At 47.9% G+C, this 16631-nt stretch overlaps 6 non-coding genes across 6 annotated transcripts; all 6 read left to right on the top strand.

The window, feature by feature from the left end:
• Positions 1–5400: 5400 nt before the first annotated feature.
• On the top strand, positions 5401–5472 carry TRNAC-GCA. The gene has a single exon. It is a non-coding gene; the product is annotated as a tRNA-Cys (tRNA).
• Positions 5473–7273: 1801 nt separating this feature from the next.
• On the top strand, positions 7274–7345 carry TRNAC-GCA. Its single transcript has one exon. It is a non-coding gene; the product is annotated as a tRNA-Cys (tRNA).
• Positions 7346–9476: 2131 nt separating this feature from the next.
• On the top strand, positions 9477–9548 carry TRNAC-GCA. Its single transcript has one exon. It is a non-coding gene; the product is annotated as a tRNA-Cys (tRNA).
• A 1829-nt stretch (positions 9549–11377) lies between these two features.
• TRNAC-GCA lies at positions 11378–11449 on the top strand. Its single transcript has one exon. It is a non-coding gene; the product is annotated as a tRNA-Cys (tRNA).
• A 2122-nt stretch (positions 11450–13571) lies between these two features.
• TRNAC-GCA lies at positions 13572–13643 on the top strand. The gene has a single exon. It is a non-coding gene; the product is annotated as a tRNA-Cys (tRNA).
• Positions 13644–15472: 1829 nt separating this feature from the next.
• Positions 15473–15544, top strand: TRNAC-GCA. Its single transcript has one exon. It is a non-coding gene; the product is annotated as a tRNA-Cys (tRNA).
• Positions 15545–16631: the final 1087 nt, after the last annotated feature.

Below are 16631 nucleotides of genomic sequence, written 5' to 3'. Positions count from 1 at the left end.
TTTGGCGATTTTCTTACTAACTGAAGTGTATATTCTGGATGGAAGTCTTCTGTTGATTTCATGGTTGTGTCTGTTGTTTCTCAGCTCTCGGTCCAAGCTTCTTCACTCTGCCTATAGATGCTGGGACTGGCATGCTGCAAGCCACAGTTCTTGCTCACCCAGCTGCCTGTCAGGTCTGGCCAACTGAATCAGTAGACGGAACAGAGGAAAAGAGTAGGCACTTGCTTTTGTACCCAACTTGTTATTCCTTTCAGGGTTGACCCAGCAACGGCCTTCCCACTGGCAGGGTCAGGTGTGGTGCCAGCTGTCTCACGAAGGCCCCAAAGCCAGCCTTGTTAGCAGTGGTGCTCCCTGAAAGACCTCCAACGGATTCTCCAGATTCCAGCAGCAGCAGGGAAGCCCCTGTGCTTTTCACAGCCACTCTCCCGGCGTGGCCTTCCTGGTAAACAGTCACTTCCTCTTTGCCCTCAGTGTTGGGAGCCAGGGGTTGTTCCTTCCTGCTTCCTCTGCTCCTCTTAGGGTCCTCTTTTCACGTTTTCATTGCTTCAGTGCCCACTTAACCAGTTTTCCAGAATCAGCTCTTTTGATCGCAATGCCTATTGTAGTGTTTGATTTCTTTCTCTACCACTGGGTGACACGTGCTTCCTGATAATTGAATCATCTTTTCTCTCTCTTTTGAGGAATTTTAGCACACAGAGGTTCTTTTTTTTTTTTTTTTAAATTTTATTTTTGATGATTACGGAGGAAGGGGTCAAGGATTAGGGGAAAGTGGGTGAGACCATTGTTTCCAAGTCACTTTTTCTTTTTTATCCCAGGGAAAAAATGAGGGGAAAGGGGAGAAGCCATATCCAGCCTCCAAACCACTCCAGCTCCCAGGGATGGGGAACAGCCATGTCATCCCAAGGTCTCCGATGTGGAGCATGCTCTGAGGGGTCTGCTCAAGTTGTTTTAATAGTTCTGAAATGCTGTTGATCTCACTGCTCCAAGGATGAGGAAGTCCTTTCAAAGTCCATTGGCTGACATAGTCCACCTTAGAGTCTCTGTTCACCTCGGTATTGCTGTCAACGCTTGGCTGGGGTAGTTGACCAATTTGTGTTGGCCTCCATCCTTTGCTATGGTACCAGATGCTCGCTGTGGGCCCCAGTGGGCTGCCATATCATCCATGTGTGTCCAGGTATGTCAACTACTGCTCTGTCTGAGCCAATGAAGAGGCTCAGTTCTCTCTTTTTTTAAACCCTTGAAAACAATCTTTTATTGAAATATTTTTTGCTTTGCATGAATTACTGGTATATACTGGCTATATCTCAACACATGTACATAGTGGAAATATAATTTTATTTTTAGTTTTTTTTTTAAAGATTTAATTGTTTTTAATTGTGTAAATTTTATTTTTGATACTTTTTACATATTTGATTAGGGTGCAAAGGGTCAAGGGCAGGAGGAAAGTGGGTGAGACCATTGTTTTTACATTATCTTCTTTCCTTCCTACATCTGTGGGAAGTGGAGAGAAAAGAGGAGAAGCCACACCCAGCTTCTCAAGCATGACTGGGTCCCTGATGTGGGGCTTGCACTGAGGGCACTGCTCAAGTGGTTTTGATAGTTCAACAGTTCTGTATTGCTGCCAATCTTGACACTCCAATCACGATGAAATCTCTCCAGATTCCATCAGTTGATAAAGTCTACCTTATAGTCTCTGTTTGCCCAGGTATTCACTGCCAACTCTTGGCTGGCGTAGTTGATCGATTTGTTCTTTCATCCTCTGTTATGGTACCAGGTATTCTCTGTAGGCTGCAGTGTACTGCCAAATCCTCCATTTGCATCTGTCCACTGTTGCATTTAAGCCACTGAGGAGGCCCAGATCTGACACATGCATTCCATGGTCAGACCATGGAACCTGCAATTTCCTCCATGTTTGGAGTTGTAAGTCTAACACTTCAGTTGGGAGGATTCCCAAAGAAACTTAATCTGAGGTGATCCCAGAACTGATTCTTATGTGTGCTTGCCAATATAGGGCCTGGCACAGTCTGTCACCCAAATTAGCTTACACACACACTGTTAGTTGCAATTACTGGGTCAGTTGTCTCCAGCCTTGTCTTCTACACAGACCAATGGGTGTTGCAGCCTAGTCCAGTCCTGCCCACTTCACAATCCCCACGCAAACCCGTGGGAGTTGTAACCTAGTTGGAATGACCTGCAATAACCCCCACCAGGCCTGCTTCCTGCCCTAGTTCCCTTGCTTACCAGTATGTACAGCAGACTGGTCCTGTCTGTCCCACATCCCATCCAGTTCTCATACGTATCAATGGGCTTTGAAGCCTAATTCACACTAACCAGCCCCACTATCCAGCCCACACATGTGTTGGCAGGTGCCACTGTCTGTCTAGCCATGCCTATCCCAGTCCTGGTTCTCATGCTCACCAATCAGAGTGGCAACCCAAGAGGGAGGTGCCCACTGTTTCCCTAATGGGCCCACTCCCACTACCAGATCTTGCACTCTCCAGGTGGTACTTTGGGTTGAACTCGACAGAGTTTTCCCCCATGCCAGCATCTGCTAGCTGATGCTGTGGCAAAGCCCAACCAACCCTCACCCCCTCTGGCTTGTGCATGTACCAGAAGGAAGTCAGCCCAGCCTGATTAGTCCCCAGTCCAGCTTACATATAGGCCAACAGGTGTTGTAGCCCTGCCTGACCTGGTCCATCCCTAATCTCAGTCTCACGCTCACTAGTAGGAATAGTGATCCAGTAGGGGATCTCCCTGCAGCCCCCCTACCGGGTTTGCCCACTTTCCCCCAGGTCTCAAGTGTGCTGGTTGGGTGCTGAGGCCCAGTCTGGCATGGCCTGCCTCACCTCAGCACTTGACAGTGGATGCTGTTACCTGGCCCAGCCAAGCCTGCCCCAGTTCCAGCTCATGCTGGTGGGGAATATAACCTAACCAGAACAGCCAGCCCCCAGTCCCGACCCTAATGTGAACTGGCTGGTATTGTGGCTCGACATGGCATGACCCACACACTATTCTGGCTTTCAGATTTGCCAGCAGGTGATATGAACTTGTCCAGTGGGGCTCGCCCCAGACCTGAACCAAAGCTAAGCCCATGGGCACTGTAATCTGGCCTGGTCTGGAGATGCTCAATTCTGACACATGCATTCCATCCTGTGATTCCAACCAATCACAACTCCTGTGATTCTCTCCATGGTTGGAGTGGGTCAGTTGGGGGGATCCTAAAATAAACCTCATCTGAAGTGATCACAGACCTGACTCCTGTGTGTGTTTGGCAGTATGGGTCCAGTTCTGTCCATTACCCATATTAGTCTAAGCACACACTGGTAGTTGCAATTGATGCATCAGTTGTCTCCAGCCTTGCCTCTTACCTAAACCAATGGATGCTGCAGGACAGCCGAACTCTGTCCACTACACACTGAGTTCTCACATATAGCAGAAGGACCTGCAACCTAGTCAGAGTGACCTTCAAAAACCCCTAATAAACCTTTCCCCAGCCTTGGCTCCTGTGCTTGCCAGTATCTTCAGCAGACGTGTCTGGTCTGTCCATATCCCATTCAGCTCTCCTATATGTCAAAGGGTGTTGAAGCATAGCTCAGCCAAACTGACCCCACTATCTTGCACATACTATCCAGCAGGTGTCAGCACCGGTCTAGTCAAGCCTGGCCCCAGCCCTAGTACTAATGCTCACCAGCAGGATTTGGCGCCCAATCAGAGAGATGCCAACCATTTCCCTACTGGGCCCATTCCGAGAACCATATCTTGCACTCTTACAGGTGGCTTTCTGCTCTACTTGATTGACATGATTTAACCCACAATCACAGCACTTGCTAGCTGATGTTGCAGGAATGACCAGCCAACCTGCACCTACTCCTGCTCATGCATGTACCAGTGAACACAGTTGGTTAGAACCTTCCCTTCTCATCCAGTCCAACAGGTGTTGCAACAGCACTTTCGCCAGTCCCAGTTCCCACATTCATCAGTGAAGGCAATGGCGCAGCAAAGGAGACCCTCAAAATCACTCTACCGGGCTTTGCCTGCCTAACTTGGGGTACTCCCACCTATGGAGGAGACCTGTATGTATGTGCTTGCCCCTGATGCATTCTGGCCCAGCCCAGCCAATGAAACCCTCAAGGGAATAAACCCACGGCTGACTTAATCCTGACTCCCCACCCACACCACCACCTCTTTGTTGCTGTCTCCCCACACTCTATCTCTTCTCCTTACATCCCTCTCTCTCTCTGCTTTTTCTCTATGTGTAATTCTGGTTTTCAAATCAATACTCTAAATCTTGGTGGAAACACTGTAGAACATCTTAGCCATTTGAAGAGAACAAAGCCGTCGAAAACCCAAGGCTAACACAAACTTCAGGAAAAACAAAGGGTTCTCTTACAACACCCAGTTTTACTTTACACGGATGTAAATCAGCCACGAACGCTATTAGTAGTCAGGATGATACACACATAACGACAATTTAACCAAACACTGAGATGCAAATAACTTTAAAAGACAGAATGGAAGAAGGCACATGAGTGGCAATCTTCATCTCAAATGTAAGTAAGTGAAGGATATCCAAACCTGACCAGATTAGACATGGCCCACTGTCACTGATGAATAATATATTTAATGTCATAAAGGTAAAGACGCTACAAGAACAAGCTAAACTGGTGCACAGTGATTTGGTCTGGTGGTAGGAGGGAAATAGTACAAATGGGAGTTTCTATTTTACAAACTTCTAAAGCAATGGACAAAATAGCTCTACAGTATTCTTTGGATAAGAAGGAAAACGTATTTACCATGCACAAAATTTGCTCACCTGGGATCAAAGTGCAACTCACAGTGTAGCACTTTCCCATAGTTCCCTACCATCGCTGGCCAAAATCTACTAGCCCCATGCATCTTCACACCACGTTGTCTGCACAATGCCGTCTCCAACTACTGCCCTGTGTCGGTCAGGGACTGGCAAGTCACCACTTCCCCCAGCTGCCACCCTCGGGCTTTAAAGCAAAGATTCACAGACTGGGAAGGGGTCTTGAGCTGCAGGCACTGTATGTGCCTCCAGAGGTTGGGCAGGATGTCTTCTAGCTGCTCTTCTGTGGTGTGTCACGTGAGGAACTCAGGCATGTAAATGCTATAGGCACTTCCAAATCAATGTGCGTGCTTCTCCCAGCTGCCCACGTGACACAGAGTGAGGAAGGGTGAGAGACATGTAGGCAGGTGAGCTGTGGGTAGTGTGAGGGCTGCTGAGGAGCCCCGGAAGTGCCTTTGTGGAGTCAGCTCATGGAGGAATCCACTGGTGCTCTTCCCTATTGTCTTGAAATGATGAGGAAGATCAAAGGTGTTGTAGGCGTGTTGTGTGTGAGTCTGAAGTTTTATGTGCTTGTTGGAGAGTCTCTAGGGCATGGGGGTATAGCTCAGGGGTAGAGCATTTGACTGCAGATCAAGAGGTCCCCGGTTCAAATCCGGGTGCCCCCTTCACCTTGCTTTTTCTCTTCTCAGAATCTCACAATCCATAGCCTAGGTGCCATCTCCCTGTCCCCCACTCTAATTCTAGCCATTCCCAGAACGGAGGCTCTTGTTGCAGCCTCTCTCTACTGTGTGTGATCTTGTACATACTCTCCCATCTCTTCCTGTGCTGATACTCCAGTTGGCATCTCTGCTCTCATCCCTCCTGTATGAGAGCATTGCATGCTGGCTGCTCTACTTCCCATGCAGCTCTCTGCTTATGGCCTGGGAAAGCAGCAGAGGGTGACCAGAGTCCTTGGGTCCCTGCACCCATGAGACAGGCCTGGAGGAGGCTCCTGGCTCCTTCTTCAATCAGCACATCTGACCATGGTGGGCATCTAGGGAGTGAACCAATGGATGGAAGAGATCTCTGTTTCTCCATCTATGATTCTGTCTTTCAAATAAAATAAGTTACAACTCCAGTCTAAAACAATGTAGGAAGCCCAATGTAGAAACACAAGCATACCTTGGCAGTATGATACTAGATTTCTTCCTCTGTGTATATGTACCAAGCCATGATACATTGAGAGACTACACTGCTCTTACAAGTTGGGGGGATCGATAGGAGGGGAACGTAGGAAGGGTGGAAGGGTAGTGGGAGGGAAGGATGCCTACACATGAAGAGATGTACCATAATACATAGACAAGTACCTGAATGGACATGATCCACTCCGGCAATGTCGGGAAAGTCATTAGTAGCAGAATGATGGTCTTAGGATTGTTGATGAAGGACCACTCGTTGTAATACTAGAGGGGAAATCAATGGTGGGGAGGGGTTTGGGAAGGTGGATTGGAATTCCCAGAGCCTATGAAACTGTAGCATGTTTTAAAAAGGGAGAAAGAGAGAGAGAGAGAGAGGAAAAGAAAACAAATAAACATACAGGTCTCTTTAAGTACCTGAACAAGAAATAAATAAATGAACTAATCCTCTTCAAGAAGAATAAGCTTAAACTCAGAGAGTTCATTTAATTTTAAAATGCTGATGTATACATAGGTCTCCTATGATGATTTTTCGTACTTCTGACGTAGTCTGTGCCTTGTGTGACCAACTGTACTGTATTCTCATCGCAAAGTCTGGGGGTGCAATACAGAGTGTTTCTGAACTTTTTCTACAGTACAGTGAGGACATAGTTGTAGATACAGCAGACTCCCAGGAATGAACGGGAGCTGGTGTCCCTAAGCTGTCACTGTCCCCTTTCCTGCCCGCCACAGCAGTCTGGTGCATGGAACAGTGACCAGACCTAGAGAGACAGAGCACAGCCACGTGTCCTCCAGGTGAGTGGACATTTCCCTCTGGAATACTGCTTTCACCCAGGCCACATTCACTCACACACATGCTTCAGCCTCATAGGGCAAAAGCCTGGTGTGGCTGAGAGCATGGGAGGCAGGGAGTCTGTGATGCTGGTGCTATAAAGCTCCAATTGTTGGAGGTTGTGACACCGTCTGAGTGACAGTGCATTCTGTCTTCACGAAGGAGAAAACGCATAGGCTGGGTTTCATGCAGGAATGTGCAGATACTTTCCAAACTCCATAGCCAGCTCTTAGGTGAAGTAAATGTGGAAATGTGACACCTGCAGATCCTTTTTCCTCACTGGTGACCCCAGCCCAGACAGATCTAGGAAGCTTCAGAGCTGATGGAGGCTGTTTGCCTATGACTCATGTCTCTGAGTTTCCTGAAGGTCAGTGTTGACAGGGAGCTATAATTGAACTTTACAGTGCTGAGTACTGCTCCACAGGTGAAAAGTATAAGCCAGGTGAGTGTGGTGCCAGAGGGGGTATAGCTCAGGGGTAGAGCATTTGACTGCAGATCAAGAGGTCCCTGGTTCAAATCCAGGTGCCCCCTTATTTGCATCTGATTTTGGTAGGTGTACTCTTTATGTGGCTCTCTCAGCTGGATCCTCAGTCAGGTTGTCAGAGTTCCATTGGTCTGAGTTTGCGGAAACTACCCAAGAACCTCCCTCTGAGGGCTACAGATCCTGCCCAGTGGCTATGGAGCCCATCTCCTTAAGGCCATTGCAATCACCCAGAGTTCCCTGGGCTGCCCTGCCTCAGATTCTCAGATCCTGGTTGGCACAGTGCACACACAGAGGGTCTCTGAAGCTGCTCTTCTGGCATAGCGCTTCCCACCTCCTTTCACGGCTCCTTCTTGAATCCTCTCCACACCACACACTCAAGCTTATATCGCACAAGGACACCTGGTGTTTGGTGTGGGCTTGTGCTGCTGAATTGCTGGATCCTTATTGGTGGCTCAGCTGTAGGGTGCATGGGTTTCACATGAATGAAGTTGTGTTAACAGACGAGCACAGCTTAGAGGTGAAGACTCGAAGGAAGCTGGAGTGTTGAATTTCTGTTCCTGAGTCACCAGACATCAGCCTTTCCTGAGGCGCTGAGCAGTATGCTGGGGACTTGGGTTTGTGAGTCACTCACCTTTGAGTTTACATCAAAGGACAGTAGGAAATGTCAAAATATCCTCTTGGGGTTGGGGCTTGAGGCCTAGTGGAGAGAGCCACCAGTTGTGACACTGGCATTGAATATGGCCACTGGTTCATTTCTACTTCACATACTTCACATCCAACTTCTCAATAATGGCTAGGGCAAAGCAGTGGAAGAAATTCAAGCTACCTGTGTCCCTCCCACCTATGGAGGAGACCTGTATGTATGTGCTTGCCCCTGATGCATTCTGGCCCAGCCCAGCCAATGAAACCCTCAAGGGAATAAACCCACGGCTGACTTAATCCTGACTCCCCACCCACACCACCACCTCTTTGTTGCTGTCTCCCCACACTCTATCTCTTCTCCTTACATCCCTCTCTCTCTGCTTTTCTCTATGTGTAATTCTGGTTTTCAAATCAATACTCTAAATCTTGGTGGAAAGACTGTAGAACATCTTAGCCATTTGAAGAGAACAAAGCCGTCGAAAACCCAAGGCTAACACAAACTTCAGGAAAAACAAAGGGTTCTCTTACAACACCCAGTTTTACTTTACACGATGTAAATCAGCCACGAACGCTATTAGTAGTCAGGATGATACACACACAACGACAATTTAACCAAACACTGAGATGCAAATAACTTTAAAAGACAGAATGGAAGAAGGCACATGAGTGGCAATCTTCACCTCAAATGTAAGTAAGTGAAGGATATGCAAACCTGACCAGATTAGACATGGCCCACTATCACTGATGAATAAGATATTCAATGTCATAAAGATAAAGACGCTACAAGAACAAACTAAATCGGTGTACAGTGATTGGTCTGGTGGTAGGAGGGAAATAGTACAAATGGGAGTTTCTAATTTACAAACTTCTAAAGCAATGGACAAAATAGCTCTACAGTATTCTTTGGATAAGAAGGAAAACATATTTACCATGCACAAAATTTGCTCACCGGGGATCAAAGTGCAACTCACAGTGTAGCACTTTCCCATAGTTCCCTACCATCGCTGGCCCAAATCTAGAAGCCCTGTGCATCTTCACACCACGTTGTCTGCACAATGCCGTCTCCAACTACTGCCCTGTGTCGGTCAGGTACAGGCAAGTCACCACTTCCCCCAGCTGCCACCCTCGGGCTTTAAAGCAAAGATTCACAGACTGGGAAGGGGTCTTGAGCTGCAGGCACTGTATGTGCCTCCAGAGGTTGGGCAGGATGTCTTCTAGCTGCTCTTCTGTGGTGTGTCACATGAGGAACTCAGGCATGTAAATGCTATAGGCACTTCCAAATCAATGTGCGTGCTTCTCCCAGCTGCCCACTTGACACAGAGTAAGGAAGGGTGAGAGACATGTAGGCAGGTGAGCTGTGGGTAGTGTGAGGGCTGCTGAGGAGCCCCGGAAGTGCCTTTGTGGAGTCAGCTCATGGAGGAATCCACTGGTGCTCTTCCCTATTGTCTTGAAATGATGAGGAAGATCAAAGGTGTTGTAGGCGTGTTGTGTGTGAGTCTGAAGTTTTATGTGCTTGTTGGAGAGTCTCTAGGGCATGGGGGTATAGCTCAGGGGTAGAGCATTTGACTGCAGATCAAGAGGTCCCCGGTTCAAATCCGGGTGCCCCCTTCACCTTGCTTTTTCTCTTCTCAGAATCTCACAATCCATAGCCTAGGTGCCATCTCCCTGTCCCCCACTCTAATTCTAGCCATTCCCAGAACGGAGGCTCTTGTTGCAGCCTCTCTCTACTGTGTGTGATCTTGTACATACTCTCCCATCTCTTCCTGTGCTGATACTCCAGTTGGCATCTCTGCTCTCATCCCTCCTGTATGAGAGCATTGCATGCTGGCTGCTCTACTTCCCATGCAGCTCTCTGCTTATGGCCTGGGAAAGCAGCAGAGGGTGGCCAGAGTCCTTGGGTCCCTGCACCCATGACACAGGCCTGGAGGAGGCTCCTGGCTCCTTCTTCAATCAGCACATCTGACCATGGTGGGCATCTAGGGAGTGAACCAATGGATGGAAGAGATCTCTGTTTCTCCATCTATGATTCTGTCTTTCAAATAAAATAAGTTACAACTCCAGTCTAAAACAATGTAGGAAGCCCAATGTAGAAACACAAGCATACCTTGGCAGTATGATACTAGATTTCTTCCTCTGTGTATATGTACCAAGCCATGATACATTGAGAGACTACACTACTGTTACAAGTTGGGGGGATCGATAGGAGGGGAACGTAGGAAGGGTGGAAGGGTAGTGGGAGGGAAGGATGCCTACACATGAAGAGATGTACCATAATACATAGACAAGTACCTGAATGGACATGATCCACTCCGGCAATGTCGGGAAAGTCATTAGTAGCAGAATGATGGTCTTAGGATTGTTGATGAAGGACCACTCGTTGTAATACTAGAGGGGAAATCAATGGTGGGGAGGGGTTTGGGAAGGTGGATTGGAATTCCCAGAGCCTATGAAACTGTAGCATGTTTTAAAAAGGGAGAAAGAGAGAGAGAGAGAGAGAGAGAGAGAGAGAGAGAGAGAGAGAGAGGAAAAGAAAACAAATAAACATACAGGTCTCTTTAAGGACCTGAACAAGAAATAAATAAATGAACTAATCCTCTTCAAGAAGAATAAGCTTAAACTCAGAGAGTTCATTTAATTTTAAAATGCTGATGTATACATAGGTCTCCTATGATGATTTTTCGTACTTCTGACGTAGTCTGTGCCTTGTGTGACCAACTGTACTGTATTCTCATCGCAAAGTCTGGGGGTGCAATACAGAGTGTTTCTGAACTTTTTCTATAGTACAGTGAGGACATAGTTGTAGATACAGCAGACTCCCAGGAATGAACGGGAGCTGGTGTCCCTAAGCTGTCACTGTCCCCTGTCCTGCCCACCGCAGCAGTCTGGTGCACGGAACAGTGACCAGACCTAGAGAGACAGAGCACAGCCACGTGTCCTCCAGGTGAGTGGACATTTCCCTCTGGAATACTGCTTTCACCCAGGCCACATTCACTCACACACATGCTTCAGCCTCATAGGGCAAAAGCCTGGTGTGGCTGAGAGCATGGGAGGCAGGGAGTCTGTGACGCTGGTGCTATAAAGCTCCAATTGTTGGAGGTTGTGACACCGTCTGAGTGACAATGCATTCTGTCTTCACGAAGGAGAAAACGCATAGGCTGGGTTTCATGCAGGAATGTGCAGATACTTTCCAAACTCCATAGCCAGCTCTTAGGTGAAGTAAATGTGGAAATGTGACACCTGCAGATCCTTTTTCCTCACTGGTGACCCCAGCCCAGACAGATCTAGGAAGCTTCAGAGCTGATGGAGGCTGTTTGCCTATGACTCATGTCTCTGAGTTTCCTGAAGGTCAGTGTTGACAGGGAGCTATAATTGAACTTTACAGTGCTGAGTACTGCTCCACAGGTGAAAAGTATAAGCCAGGTGAGTGTGGTGCCAGAGGGGGTATAGCTCAGGGGTAGAGCATTTGACTGCAGATCAAGAGGTCCCTGGTTCAAATCCAGGTGCCCCCTTATTTGCATCTGATTTTGGTAGGTGGACACTTTATGTGGCTCTCTCAGCTGGATCCTCAGTCAGGTTGTCAGAGTTCCATTGGTCTGAGTTTGCGGAAACCACCCAAGAACCTCCCTCTGAGGGCTACAGATCCTGCCCAGTGGCTATGGAGCCCATCTCCTTAAGGCCATTGCAATCACCCAGAGTTCCCTGGGCTGCCCTGCCTCAGATTCTCAGATCCTGGTTGGCACAGTGCACACACAGAGGGTCTCTGAAGCTGCTCTTCTGGCATAGCGCTTCCCACCTCCTTTCACGGCTCCTTCTTGAATCCTCTCCACACCACACACTCAAGCTTATATCGCACAAGGACACCTGGTGTTTGGTGTGGGCTTGTGCTGCTGAATTGCTGGATCCTTATTGGTGGCTCAGCTGTAGGGTGCATGGGTTTCACATGAATGAAGTTGTGTTAACAGACGAGCACAGCTTAGAGGTGAAGACTCGAAGGAAGCTGGAGTGTTGAATTTCTGTTCCTGAGTCACCAGACATCAGCCTTTCCGGAGGCGCTGAGCAGTATGCTGGGGACTTGGGTTTGTGAGTCACTCACCTTTGTGTTTACATCAAAGGACAGTAGGAAATGTCAAAATATCCTCTTGGGGTTGGGGCTTGAGGCCTAGTGGAGAGAGCCACCAGTTGTGACACTGGCATTGAATATGGCCACTGGTTCATTTCCCAGCTCCTCTACTTCACAGACTTCACATCCAACTTCTCAATAATGGCTAGGGCAAAGCAGTGGAAGAAATTCAAGCTACCTGTGTCCCTCCCACCTATGGAGGAGACCTGTATGTATGTGCTTGCCCCTGATGCATTCTGGCCCAGCCCAGCCAATGAAACCCTCAAGGGAATAAACCCACGGCTGACTTAATCCTGACTCCCCACCCACACCACCACCTCTTTGTTGCTGTCTCCCCACACTCTATCTCTTCTCCTTACATCCCTCTCTCTCTGCTTTTCTCTATGTGTAATTCTGGTTTTCAAATCAATACTCTAAATCTTTGTGGAAAGACTGTAGAACATCTTAGCCATTTGAAGAGAACAAAGCCGTCAAAAACCCAAGGCTAACACAAACTTCAGGAAAAACAAAGGGTTCTCTTACAACGCCCAGTTTTACTTTACAGGATGTAAATCAGCCACGAACGCTATTAGTAGTCAGGATGATACACACATAACGACAATTTAACCAAACACTGAGATGCAAATAACTTTAAAAGACAGAATGGAAGAAGGCACATGAGTGGCAATCTTCATCTCAAATGTAAGTAAGTGAAGGATATCCAAACCTGACCAGATTAGACATGGCCCACTATCACTAATGAGTAATATATTTAATGTCATAAAGGTAAAGACGCTACAAGAACAAGCCAAACCGGTGCACAGTGATTTGGTCTGGTGGTAGGAGGGAAATAGTACAAATGGGAGTTTCTATTTTACAAACTTCTAAAGCAATGGACAAAATAGCTCTACAGTATTCTTTGGATAAGAAGGAAAACATATTTACCATGCACAAAATTTGCTCACCTGGGATCAAAGTGCAACTCACAGTGTAGCACTTTCCCATAGTTCCCTACCCTCGCTGGCCCAAATCTAGCAGCCCTGTGCATCTTCACACCACGTTGTCTACTGCCCTGTGTCGGTCAGGGACTGGCAAGTCACCACTTCCCCCAGCTGCCACCCTCGGGCTTTAAAGCAAAGATTCACAGACTGGGAAGGGGTCTTGAGCTGCAGGCACTGTATGTGCCTCCAGAGGTTGGGCAGGATGTCTTCTAGCTGCTCTTCTGTGGTGTGTCACATGAGGAACTCAGGCATGTAAATGCTGTAGGCACTTCCAAGTCAATGTGCGTGCTTCTCCCAGCTGCCCACGTGACACAGAGTGAGGAAGGGTGAGAGACATGTAGGCAGGTGAGCTGTGGGTAGTGTGAGGGCTGCTGAGGAGCCCCGGAAGTGCCTTTGTGGAGTCAGCTCATGGAGGAATCCACTGGTGCTCTTCCCTATTGTCTTGAAATGATGAGGAAGATCAAAGGTGTTGTAGGCGTGTTGTGTGTGAGTCTGAAGTTTTATGTGCTTGTTGGAGAGTCTCTAGGGCATGGGGGTATAGCTCAGGGGTAGAGCATTTGACTGCAGATCAAGAGGTCCCCGGTTCAAATCCGGGTGCCCCCTTCAGCTTGCTTTTTCTCTTCTCAGAATCTCACAATCCATAGCCTAGGTGCCATCTCCCTGTCCCCCACTCTAATTCTAGCCATTCCCAGAACGGAGGCTCTTGTTGCAGCCTCTCTCTACTGTGTGTGATCTTGTACATACTCTCCCATCTCTTCCTGTGCTGATACTCCAGTTGGCATCTCTGCTCTCATCCCTCCTGTATGAGAGCATTGCATGCTGGCTGCTCTACTTCCCATGCAGCTCTCTGCTTATGGCCTGGGAAAGCAGCAGAGGGTGACCAGGGTCCTTGGGTCCCTGCACCCATGAGACAGGCCTGGAGGAGGCTCCTGGCTCCTTCTTCAATCAGCACATCTGACCATGGTGGGCATCTAGGGAGTGAACCAATGGATGGAAGAGATCTCTGTTTCTCCATCTATGATTCTGTCTTTCAAATAAAATAAGTTACAACTCCAGTCTAAAACAATGTAGGAAGCCCAATGTAGAAACACAAGCATACCTTGGCAGTATGATACTAGATTTCTTCCTCTGTGTATATGTACCAAGCCATGATACATTGAGAGACTACACTGCTCTTACAAGTTGGGGGGATCGATAGGAGGGGAACGTAGGAAGGGTGGAAGGGTAGTGGGAGGGAAGGATGCCTACACATGAAAAAATGTACCATAATACATAGACAAGTACCTGAATGGACATGATCCACTCCGGCAATGTCGGGAAAGTCATTAGTAGCAGAATGATGGTCTTAGGATTGTTGATGAAGGACCACTCGTTGTAATACTAGAGGGGAAATCAATGGTGGGGAGGGGTTTGGGAAGGTGGATTGGAATTCCCAGAGCCTATGAAACTGTAGCATGTTTTAAAAAGGGAGAAAGAGAGAGAGAGAGAGAGAGAGGAAAAGAAAACAAATAAACATACAGGTCTCTTTAAGTACCTGAACAAGAAATAAATAAATGAACTAATCCTCTTCAAGAAGAATAAGCTTAAACTCAGAGAGTTCATTTAATTTAAAAATGCTGATGTATACATAGGTCTCCTATGATGATTTTTCGTACTTCTGACGTAGTCTGTGCCTTGTGTGACCAACTGTACTGTATTCTCATCGCAAAGTCTGGGGGTGCAATACAGAGTGTTTCTGAACTTTTTCTACAGTACAGTGAGGACATACTAGATACAGCAGACTCCCAGGAATGAACGTATACAGCAGACTCCCAGGAATGAACAGGAGCTGGTGTCCCTAAGCTGTCACTGTCCCCTTTCCTGCCCGCCACAGCAGTCTGGTGCATGGAACAGTGACCAGACCTAGAGAGACAGAGCACAGCCACGTGTCCTCCAGGTGAGTGGACATTTCCCTCTGGAATACTGCTTTCACCCAGGCCACATTCACTCACACACATGCTTCAGCCTCATAGGGCAAAAGCCTGGTGTGGCTGAGAGCATGGGAGGCAGGGAGTCTGTGACGCTGGTGCTATAAAGCTCCAATTGTTGGAGGTTGTGACACCGTCTGAGTGACAGTGCATTCTGTCTTCACGAAGGAGAAAACGCATAGGCTGGGTTTCATGCAGGAATGTGCAGATACTTTCCAAACTCCATAGCCAGCTCTTAGGTGAAGCAAATGTGGAAATGTGACACCTGCAGATCCTTTTTCCTCACTGGTGACCCCAGCCCAGACAGATCTAGGAAGCTTCAGAGCTGATGGAGGCTGTTTGCCTATGACTCATGTCTCTGAGTTTCCTGAAGGTCAGTGTTGACAGGGAGCTATAATTGAACTTTACAGTGCTGAGTACTGCTCCACAGGTGAAAAGTATAAGCCAGGTGAGTGTGGTGCCAGAGGGGGTATAGCTCAGGGGTAGAGCATTTGACTGCAGATCAAGAGGTCCCTGGTTCAAATCCAGGTGCCCCCTTATTTGCATCTGATTTTGGTAGCTGGACACTTTATGTGGCTCTCTCAGCTGGATCCTCAGTCAGGTTGTCAGAGTTCCATTGGTCTGAGTTTGTGGAAACTACCCAAGAACCTCCCTCTGAGGGCTACAGATCCTGCCCAGTGGCTATGGAGCCCATCTCCTTAAGGCCATTGCAATCACCCAGAGTTCCCTGGGCTGCCCTGCCTCAGATTCTCAGATCCTGGTTGGCACAGTGCACACACAGAGGGTCTCTGAAGCTGCTCTTCTGGCATAGCGCTTCCCACCTCCTTTCACGGCTCCTTCTTGAATCCTCTCCACACCACACACTCAAGCTTATATCGCACAAGGACACCTGGTGTTTGGTGTGGGCTTGTGCTGCCTACTGACTGATGCGTTGTGTTGCTGAATTGCTGGATCCTTATTGGTGGCTCAGCTGTAGGGTGCATGGGTTTCACATGAATGAAGTTGTGTTAACAGACGAGCACAGCTTAGAGGTGAAGACTCGAAGGAAGCTGGAGTGTTGAATTTCTGTTCCTGAGTCACCAGACATCAGCCTTTCCGGAGGCGCTGAGCAGTATGCTGGGGACTTGGGTTTGTGAGTCACTCACCTTTGAGTTTACATCAAAGGACAGTAGGAAATGTCAAAATATCCTCTTGGGGTTGGGGCTTGAGGCCTAGTGGAGAGAGCCACCAGTTGTGACACTGGCATTGAATATGGCCACTGGTTCATTTCCCAGCTCCTCTACTTCACAGACTTCACATCCAACTTCTCAATAATGGCTAGGGCAAAGCAGTGGAAGAAATTCAAGCTACCTGTGTCCCTCCCACCTATGGAGGAGACCTGTATGTATGTGCTTGCCCCTGATGCATTCTGGCCCAGCCCAGCCAATGAAACCCTCAAGGGAATAAACCCACGGCTGACTTAATCCTGACTCCCCACCCACACCACCACCTCTTTGTTGCTGTCTCCCCACACTCTATCTCTTCTCCTTACATCCCTCTCTCTCTGCTTTTCTCTATGTGTAATTCTGGTTTTCAAATCAATACTCTAAATCTTTGTGGAAAGACTGTAGAACATCTTAGCCAT

This window comes from Ochotona curzoniae, unplaced genomic scaffold, assembly GCF_017591425.1.
Source record: "Ochotona curzoniae isolate NIBS_2020 unplaced genomic scaffold, NIBS_Ocur_1.0 scaffold_2476, whole genome shotgun sequence".
NCBI classification, from domain to species: domain Eukaryota; kingdom Metazoa; phylum Chordata; class Mammalia; order Lagomorpha; family Ochotonidae; genus Ochotona; species Ochotona curzoniae.
This window is presented reverse-complemented; position numbering and strand designations above follow the sequence as displayed.